We start from the raw sequence: 10001 nt of genomic DNA, 5'->3' as shown, positions 1-10001 counted from the left end.
TGAAGGCATTTATCAGTGTTAAAAATTGTTGTTTCATCTGCATAAAGTAAGTATTCTGAAGTAGTAAGAGAAGTTGGTAAATCATTTATGTAAATTATGAAAGGAAGTGGGCCGAGAATGCAACTTTGGCATACTCCTATATTTGTTACTTTAGGTCCAGATTCATAATCTAACAGACTAACAACATGACTTCTGTTGATTAAGTATTTTTTTATTAATGAGAGTGTGGGACCAGTTATGCCTATTGCGTCAATCTTCATAAATAGAATGTGGTGGCTGATAGTGTCGAATGCTTTGGTGAAATCTACCAATAAGGTTCTCTTTGGCCCTCAGTTCTTTCAATAATTTTTCAGTAATGGAAGGTTTCTGAGGACTAGACCATACTTTTTTACATTTACATTTACTTTTACAAATCAGCGTATGACTTTGAATGAGGGACAAAAAATGGATGAAAAAAATAACACCGAATAGGCAATTTGTGGATCATCTAAGCGTATTATTGCTGAGTACCAGTTAGTGGAAGAAGAAGAAGACGACTGTGGAAGAGCCGGGCTTCTCATCGGCTCCTGCTATTATGCCAATTAACGCAGTGTTAATTTGCAGTTACCGCGATATAATTGGTATCAAAGTGTGCGCGAAGGTGCGGGGCATCCACCAGTACCAGTTTTGACCAAGCGGTACGTGATTCTCTCGATTTACGAGGACTTTTTCTGTTGCGGTGCGGACTTTTCGCCAAGCCTAACGTACGCCTCCCACGAGTACGGCCACCGGTGGCGACGGGCCCGGCCGCTAGGCCTAACCCGGCGACGAGTACGACCAAGATGGCGTGCGAAATGGAAGTGGCCACGTCAATGGGAGACAACATGGCGTCAGCACCGAGCATCGGCAGTCTCGGCGGGCGCACGTGCATTGAAGTTCACGGAGAGGACATTACACCGGAAGAAGCCGAAGGCTGGTCGGCCTCCGGCAAGCGCATCAGGCAGATCATGGTCGGCAAGGAAAACAGTGAGTCCGCCGCCATTACTCACCAGTCTTGACCCAAGACTAGGGCCAGCTTTGCTAAGAGAGTTGCAGCCTCGGTAACGAAAGCGGCGAGGATGCCGACAGACATGCCGAAAGACGACACCAAGATAGTCATGAGGCCACGTGGAGGTCTCAACGTAGCGAGAACTGAGGTTTCAATAATTATGTCGGCAGTCATGACGGCGGCTGGAGTAACGAAGGAAGAAGGCAAAGCAGACACCATCTGCACGAACGCGCAGCAAAACATCACCGTGGTCAGCACCCCGGACGAGAGGCGTGCCACGCTATACTCTAAGGTCAAAGCCCTTAACATTGGAGGCAGGACATACGAAGTCAGCGCTTACCGAACGGCGCCGGACGGCACGGTCAAGGGAGTCATCCGAGGCATAGCCGTAGACGACTCCCCGGAGGAGATAGCCGAAAACATCGTGAACCCGCGCAACCCCCTAGCGGTGGAGGCGCACAGAATCGGCAATACAACCACGGTGATAGTACTCTTCGCAGGACAGAAAGTACCGAACTACGTCAAGTATGGCTCGATATTAGTCAGGTGCAGGCTTTACCGCAAGCACTTTGACGTGTGCAGGCAATGCGGCAAGGTCGGCCATAGAAGAGACGTATGCCCGAATCCCAACACCAGAGTGTGCTTCGGCTGCGGAATCGTGAACCCCAGCGAGGATCACAAACACGAATGCAAGCCAAAGTGCAAGCTCTGCGGGGGACAGCATCCAACGGGCGAGAGGGAATGCAAAAACAAGTACAAGATGCCGTACGTGGTCAAAAAACGGCAATGGGAACGCAAGATGAAAGCCATGCAGCAACAACCGGATCCGGAAAGCTTTCCGCCGCTGCGAGCGCCGTCTGCCGAGAGACCCCGCGGGGAATCGAGGCAGCGCGACAGCAGCCGCACGAGGGACAACAGCAAGGGAGGCAGGAGCGCCAGCTGCCACAGACCGTCGCAGTCGAGGGAGAGAGTCGCCTGGGCCGACGCAGTCAAGGCAAACATAGCAGATAAGAGACAACCACCAGCGCAAAACGCCGCGAAGATCCAAGAAGAGAACGGGGTGGTAAAAGCCCTGAGAGACGAGAACGAGATGCTAAAGCGGAGAATCGCCGAACAGGACGCAACCATCAAGGAAATCAACGAGAAGCTAACGACATTAATTGGGTTGCAGCAACAGCCGCAGCTGCTGCCGAAGCCCGCGCACGAGAGGAAACAAGAAGAGATAACCGAGGACGAACCAGAGGTCGAGGTGGACCCGAGAGCCACGAAAGAGGCGGGACCGGCTCCCAAGAGGAGAGCCATAGAGGGCGCCAAGGAACGAAAGATAATGGAGAGAATCGAAAAACAGGACGACAGACTCGACCGTCTTGAGGCGACCAGCAAGGTAACCAACGAACGCCTCACTACGCTCGCGCAAACAGTTCAGCAGATGACAACGTACATACAGAGCACGATCCAGAACATGATGGCGCAGATGCAAGCACAGCTGCAGGCGCAGATACAGGCACAAATACAAGGCATGGAAGCACAGATCATCGCCAAACTGCAGCAATCATGGACGGGACAGCATGTACAGCAGCATCCACAGCACCAGTGAGAGACCTCTTGGTCTGGCACTGGAACTGCAACGGCTTTACCGGCAAGAGAGCGGTGCTGCAGCAACACTTGCAGCAACTTACGAGGAAACCCGACGTCATAATGATTCAAGAAACACACAGCGAAAAGACGCCGAGATTACCTGGCTACCGGTCGCGCGACAGCCCGCCGAGCAAAAGGGACACGTCCAAGGGCAAGGGCAGAGGGGTCTGCAGCTTCGTTAGGAAAGGGATCACCTTCATGTAACACGAACTGATCGGCAAAAGCGCCATCGAACACTGCACGGTGGAAGTAATCACGGGCAAGAGGAGGAAGGAGAGCACTTTCCTGGTGAACGTCTACAGCAATCCGTCCCACGGACAACAGAAATTCAGGGCACTCTTCCACAAAGCGAGTTCAGTCGCGGGGAGCAATACGCTCGTAGTGTGCGGAGACTTTAACGCTCCGAGCCAAGACTGGGGCTACCACAGAACGACGGTCAAGGGGAGAGAGCTCATGCAAGACGCCACTGACGTGGGACTGAACCTAATCACGGATCCGGCCTTTCCCACCAGGATCGGCACATCGGTTACGAGATACACCACTCCGGACCTTACCTTCGTCAAAACCGACGGAGGATCGAGAGAAGCAAAATGGAGAAACACGGGCCAAGAGCTGGGCAGCGATCACTACATCGTGGAGGTCGTCGTACCGCTAGAACGCCAAGGCAACAGCGGCATAAGGAAGCATCGCATTACGGACTGGGACGCCTTTCGAAAGGCGCTACCCGCGGTGCAACTGGACATTACGGACATCGAGCAATGGGCGGCCAACGTCGTTGAGACGATGGAAGGAGCCACCAAAGAGCTGGAGACGGACGAACGGATAGACAAGATGGACAGTCGGCTGGCCCACCTGATAGAAGCCAAGCAGTCCATAAAGGCGAGGTGGCAGAAGCGACGAACCAACCGAAGTCTAAGGAAGAAGATCGCCGAGCTCAACAGGCAGATCGAGGTCCACTGCAGGGTGCTATGCACCAAACAGTGGAACGAGGCCTGCAACGAAGCCGACGGACAGATGCACAAGGGCAAGACGTGGAACATGCTGCGGCACCTCCTCGACGAAACCAAGACCAAGGGCCACCAACACAACAACCTGGCCAGAATCCTACACAAGGCAATCTGTGAACACGGGGAGGACGAGGTCAAGGGGCGCTTGGACGCCAAGTACCTACCGACCACCCCCACGGAAAGACACCCGGATTACCAAGGCAACGAGAACGAGACGCTAGATCGAGACATCCAGACATGGGAAGTCAGAGTTGCCCTGCAGGATCTCAATGGCAGGTCCGCCGCGGGTCCCGATCGAGTGACCAAGAGAGCGCTCAATAACCTCAACGAAGCGACCATCGAAACGCTCACGAACTTCTTCAACAAGTGCTGGCAAGAAGGAAGGCTGCCCAAGCAATGGAAAGCAGCCAAGACGATCCTCATCCTCAAGCCTGGCAAGCCGCCCAACATAGAGAACCTCAGGCCGATCTCGCTCACTTCGTGCGTGGGAAAGGTCCTCGAGCACGTTCTCATGAACAGGTGGCAGCGTTACCTGGAAGAATCGGAGCTTTACCCAAATTCCATCATCGGGTTTCGAAAGAAGCTCGGGACGCAAGACGCCATGATCTTACTGAAGAACGAGATCATCGACGATACGACGGGCACCAAGGACAACAGAGCCATACTCGGGCTGGACTTGCAGAGCGCCTTCGATAAAGTGAGGCACTCGGCTATCCTGGCCCAAGTATCCAGACTAAACATGGGCAGAAGGACATACCAGTACATCAAAGACTTCCTGACGGAACGGACCACCGAAATCTGCGCGGGAGACCTGCAGCTCGAAGAGAAGAAGTTGGGCAGCGTCGGAACTCCGCAGGGCTCGGTGATCTCCCCGCTTCTCTTCAACCTCGTGATGATCGGGGTGGCCAACCGGCTAGAAAGAGTAGCGGGAGTCCGGCACACCATCTACGCCGACGACGTTACGCTATGGGTACCGGGAGGAAGCGACGGACACATCGAGACAACGCTGCAAGAAGCGGTCAACGCCATCGAGGAGCAGCTGGGCGGGTCTGGACTCGTTTGCTCTCCGGCCAAGTCAGAACTGCTGGTGATTCCACCGACGAGCGGGCAGGAAAAGAAAGAACATGGAAGTCAAGTACGCGCGACCACAGATCACGGTCAAGACAGCGGGAGGACAAGTGATACCGGAGGTCGAGAAGATTAGAGTGCTCGGGCTGCTCATCCAGCGAAATCGAGTCAACGGTGAAACGGTCAACAAGCTCGCGGGCAAAGCGGCCGCGGCAATGAGACTCATCAAGAGGGTGTCCAACAGAAGAGCGGGGATGAAGGAGGAGAGCCTGACTAGGCTCGTTCAATCCTTCGCAGTTAGCCACATAACGTACGTGGCCGCCTTCCACAACTGGAGGCCGAGCGAACGTAACAAGATAGACGCCACCATACGCAAGGCGTATAAGGCGGCACTCGGCCTCCTCGGAAGCACGAGCACCGAAAAATTCATGGCGCTGGGAGTCCACAACACGCTGGACGAAATAGCCGAAGCACAGAGAACGGCGCAACTCGAGCGTCTCTCTGAAACAAGAACCGGAAGAAAGATACTGCGGGACCTTGGCCTCGAGCCGAGGGAAGGCGAGCAGCAGAAAGACGTGCTTATACCGGATAGCATCAACAGAAAGCTCAGGGTCTGCCCGATCCCGAGGAACGTGAACCCCGAGCACAACAAGGAGCGGAGGTTGGCGAGGGCCAGGGCTCTTGTGGACCTCCACGCCAGAGAAGAAGGCGCCATCTACGTGGACGCGGCGGAGTATCGAGGGAGCAGCGACGCATACGCGGTGGTGGCTGTCGGGGCATCGACGGGTGCAACGAAGACCGCGGCGAGCGTCCCGACTCGAGAGGCACACCGGGCGGAGGACGTGGCCATCGCCTTGGCCGTCTCCGACCCCGGATGCACTACAGTGTTGTGTGACTCTAGAACGGCAGTGAAGAACTACGCCAAGGGTAGGGTATGCAGTGAGGCTGCGCGCATACTGCGCAAGGCCGAAGACATCGGACGCAAAAGCGCTGTGGTGATCAAGTGGTTTCCGGCCCACATGGGCAGTGACGTGTCGGAACGCGGGAACGTGAACCACAACGAGACGGCCAACTCGGCCGCGCGAGGACTAACCAACCGCGCGGCTGCAAGCACGGCCGACTCGGAGTGTTGGTCACGGTGCAGTGCCAAGGACAAGATGACCACCTTCAACGAAATAGTGAAGTGGTACAGACTTAACAGACAGACTATGCCGCCACCTCACCCGGGGCTTACCCGGGAGGAGGCAGTGTTATACAGGCAATTACAGACGGGGTCCCTGCTCACCCCGGTGCTAGCTAAGCACGTGTGTCCGAGCGTGTACGCGAGTGACGTGTGTAGACTGTGCGCTAAGGAGAGAGCCACCGCGGCTCACATCCTTTGGGACTGTAGTAGAAATCCACGAGAAGCCAGTGAGAAGACGACGATCCCGCCGCGGCTAGAGGCTGCAACGAGGACCTATGACCAAGATACACAACTAAAGGCCGTCCAGCAGGTCTCGGCAGCTCTAGAGAGGCTCCGACTTCGCGAAACCGAGGAGAAGGGGGGAGCACCCCTAGGAAGGGGATGGTGGCCCTCTCGGATCCGCGGAAGTAGCGAGGAACCAAGACCTCGAGGAGCACAATGCACGAGACTGACGTAGTGGCCGCGTCGCGGTAAAAGCTTGTCCTCCCTGCGTGGAGGGAGCCTAACCGACTCTGCAGGCATATTTACTAAAGTTGTTCTCTCTCTCTCTCTCTCTACCAGTTAGTGCGCATAACGGCGCACTAACTGGTCCAGTACGTGCGTCCCTACAGCATGCCCCACATACAGCGTCTATGGCAGCGACAAACACCGGATCAACGAGCGGGAACGGCAGGGCTGGTGGCGCGGGTAAAACGAATGCGATATTCCGCAACTTGTATTTATAGTAACTCTTGAGAATATTAAATATCGACGCCGCCTATGTGTTGCTGTGCGAAACTGAAAGCAAGTCGGCACTGCTGTCCATCTTAACCCGGTGTTTCTGGTGGAGCCCGCAGACAAAGTGAGGGAACCGGAGGCCTTTTGCACAATGTGGCGTTGACACAATGCGGTGTCATCTGCATGATGCAAATACACGAATATTTACGACGCTTTGTCGATTTCTAAAGGTACGAAATTTTTCGGCGCGTTCTTTTACGTTTTCAAGCGAAGCTTGTATTGGTTCACAAGTTTCGGTGGCAGTGTGGTAACGCAAAACACCCAGTTGCTCCCAAAGCTGGGCAGCTGCGAGAAAGGGTGGTTTCATGAGTTCACAGTTGCGCCGGCACCGCAGCGTGAGTCAATTATCAAGGATTCCAGCCGCATAGGCTCGCGCTCACGTCACGCGCGCAACAAGTGAGAGCCGTTTCGCTTCCGCCAGGGAGAGAAAGCGCAGCAAGGGGTGCCGCGCGTGCTGCGTCGGCTTCGTTTCTGCTAGGATCATTCTCGGAAAATGGATTGGACGGCAACGCGTTATGCGTTCCCCTAATGAACTCGCAGCCTTCGACGAGCGGCGGCGAGAACTCGCCCGTGACACGGCTGGCCGTCGGCTCGCCGATATAGCCCTCAGAACCGCCCGAGCCTAGGCAATCCGACAGCAACGAGAAGAAGAATCCGAGCTGAGGGAACGGGAGGCCGAAGCATTCCAGCACCGTTACTTGTGAGTCACTTAACCGTGACAAAGGTCAGATGCATGCAGGACAAGCTTCGCTCACCCTCACTTTCTCATTTCCCGGTAGCGGAAAAATTGTTCACTCTTCCTTCATCACAGCCAAAATTTGTGGCATTTGAAAAGTACTTCGTGGCCTCTTTTCATTGTCGGCGATGCATCACAGAACAATCTCACGCAAAGCAGTATCTATTTTAACGAGAATCAGCTGAAATAAGATGGTTACATAACTGATACTGTATGCCGTGTGGATTCTCGTCCGATTTATAAGTACGTCGAGCTTAGCTAATTCGTGTGTATTTATTCCATAACACAGCAAGAGCTAAGCAATGACACCAGAGGCCCTTACATTTTGGCGTAGTTTAGCTCGAGCTGCGTTAATTAAACGAATTGGCGTCCTTATTTCGGCTGCATGTGTGTTGCGTGTGTACTCACGATGCGTGAACCGCCAGACCGAACTCTGTCTTGCTGGCGACCTTGGCAGCGACGGTGATCTTCTCAGCGCACGGTCCGAGGTCCCACTTTGTGAAGGCCGTGGTGTCTGGCAGGCTGAGGAACAGGAAGTGGCACAGGCCATCCTCAGGCAGCACTACGGCCGAGGCTCCTTCGCCCTCGAAGCAGTGAAAGTTGCACACCACGGGACGCTTCACGAACGGCTCCAACGAGGCGTCCTCCGCTGTGCGCGAGTAAAGTTCACCACTTCAGACCGCATCTATATACACCGGACGTGTCCGTTCGTGCAGCACCTACATGATTCTACAAAGGTTTCAGAAATAGCAGTCATAGGACCCTATAACATAAAATTATTCCAATCGGTTTTTATACAACTCCTGACGTAAACATTACATAACTCCCGACGCAAGCATCAGACGGTAATTCGCAGCATCAATCAAAAAAGCCCAATCAAACGCGCTCCTCGTTTATAGGAGGTCACTTTTTCCTTGCAAAGCGAATAGCATTGCCGGCATTGAGCCCACCTTCTTACAGAATTGGCTGAAAAGAGGCGATGAGCATGATCAAGGGGAGATGGGTTCGATAGGGCCGAGCCAGCTTGCGGTGGCTGATAGAAAATCGCGGCGGCGTGCAACGAAACGTTCAAAAAGCCACCAGACGGATCCTCAGCAAATACTAGTTGGCGAAGTGATGTCGTATACGTGCACAAAGGGCTCGATAAAGCTATTTAGCCACGGAAAAATGTTTATTACGCGCAAATAAATCTATGCTCCCCGGCCGCTCCAAGTAGCTAGTGCCCTAGCGATCGGCGGGCAGCCATCTTCTATTCCTCTCGGAACGGGTTAGTCTCCGGCTATTCAGAAAAACATTCAGTTTTGTTCGGCACAATGTCACGACGTTAAAAAAAACAAGACGCAGGACCAGGATGCGATAAACAATAACCAGCTCGGTATGCAGAGACCACAAGAGCCGACGCGCCAACTTCGCCTTCTTTAAAAAGGAGCGTGCTCACTGCTGGTGACCCTCAAATTGTTTTCCTCTGTGCTCGTGCAACCTTTAGTCGGGACATTGGCCTCTTGTTCTAGAAATCATCGTCCCGATGCTTTACCGTCACGGCATCAGGACCAGGACAGACTTTCGGTTCTGTCTGCACAAATAGGGCTTCATCCGGACCACGTGCACAGGTTCCGGTAGTTGCCGTCGACGCCTTGAGCAATGCGGACTATCGCGAGCAACCTCATAGGTGACAACAGTGAGCCGCCGAAGAACCTTATGCGGCCCGACGTAGCGCCTTAACAGTTTCTCCGAAAAGCCGCGACGGCGAATGGGAGCCCAAACCCAAACTCTCTTTCCGGGCTCGTAGAAGACTGGTCGGTGACGAAAATTGTAGCGTCTAGAGTCCTAATCCTGCTGCCTATGAATACGTATGGGAGCAAGTTGTCGCGCTTCTCCCGCACGCTGAGTGAAGTCTTAGGTATCCGTTTCAATGCCATTACAATTATGTAGCAGCATCGCATCTAGCATAGTTGTGACTTCTTGACCATGTAGAAGACGGAACGGTGACATTCGTGTTGTCTCTTGCTGAGCCGTGTTGTAGGCGAAGGTGACACACGGCAACATTTCATACCAGTTGTTGTGCTCCACATCCACGTACATGGAGAGCACATCCTCGAGCGTCTTATTGAGGCGTTTTGTCAGTCCGTTCGTTTGCGGATGCTACGCAGTTGATCGCCGGTGAGCTGTTCCCCTATGTCTTAATACTGTGTCCAATAGCTCGGCTGTAAATGCACTTACCCTGCCAGTTAAAAGTACTGCTGGAGCACCGTGCCTCAGTACAACATTCTCTATAAAAAATCGGGCTGCTTCACTTGCCATGCTACGCTCCAGAGCCTTGGTTTGGGCGTAGCGAGTGAGGTAGTCTATGGCTACGATAATCTATCTGTGACCCGCAGCTGAAGTTGGAAATGGGCCTTGCAGATCCATTCCGACTTGAGCAAATGGAGTTTCGGGCACTACAATAGGATAGAGGAAGCCTACTGGTCTGACTGCTGGAAATTTTCGCCGCTGGATTCAAGGCATGTTCGGACGAATTGTTCAACGGTCGCCGTGAGCCTTGGCCAATAGTAATTTTGCCTCGCC

At 53.8% G+C, this 10001-nt stretch overlaps 1 pseudogene; it reads left to right on the top strand.

The window, feature by feature from the left end:
• Positions 1-602: 602 nt before the first annotated feature.
• Positions 603-7303, top strand: LOC142578520 (uncharacterized; annotated as a pseudogene).
• Positions 7304-10001: the final 2698 nt, after the last annotated feature.

Source organism: Dermacentor variabilis, chromosome 4 (genome assembly GCF_050947875.1).
Source record: "Dermacentor variabilis isolate Ectoservices chromosome 4, ASM5094787v1, whole genome shotgun sequence".
Lineage (NCBI taxonomy): Eukaryota > Metazoa > Arthropoda > Arachnida > Ixodida > Ixodidae > Dermacentor > Dermacentor variabilis.
This window is presented reverse-complemented; position numbering and strand designations above follow the sequence as displayed.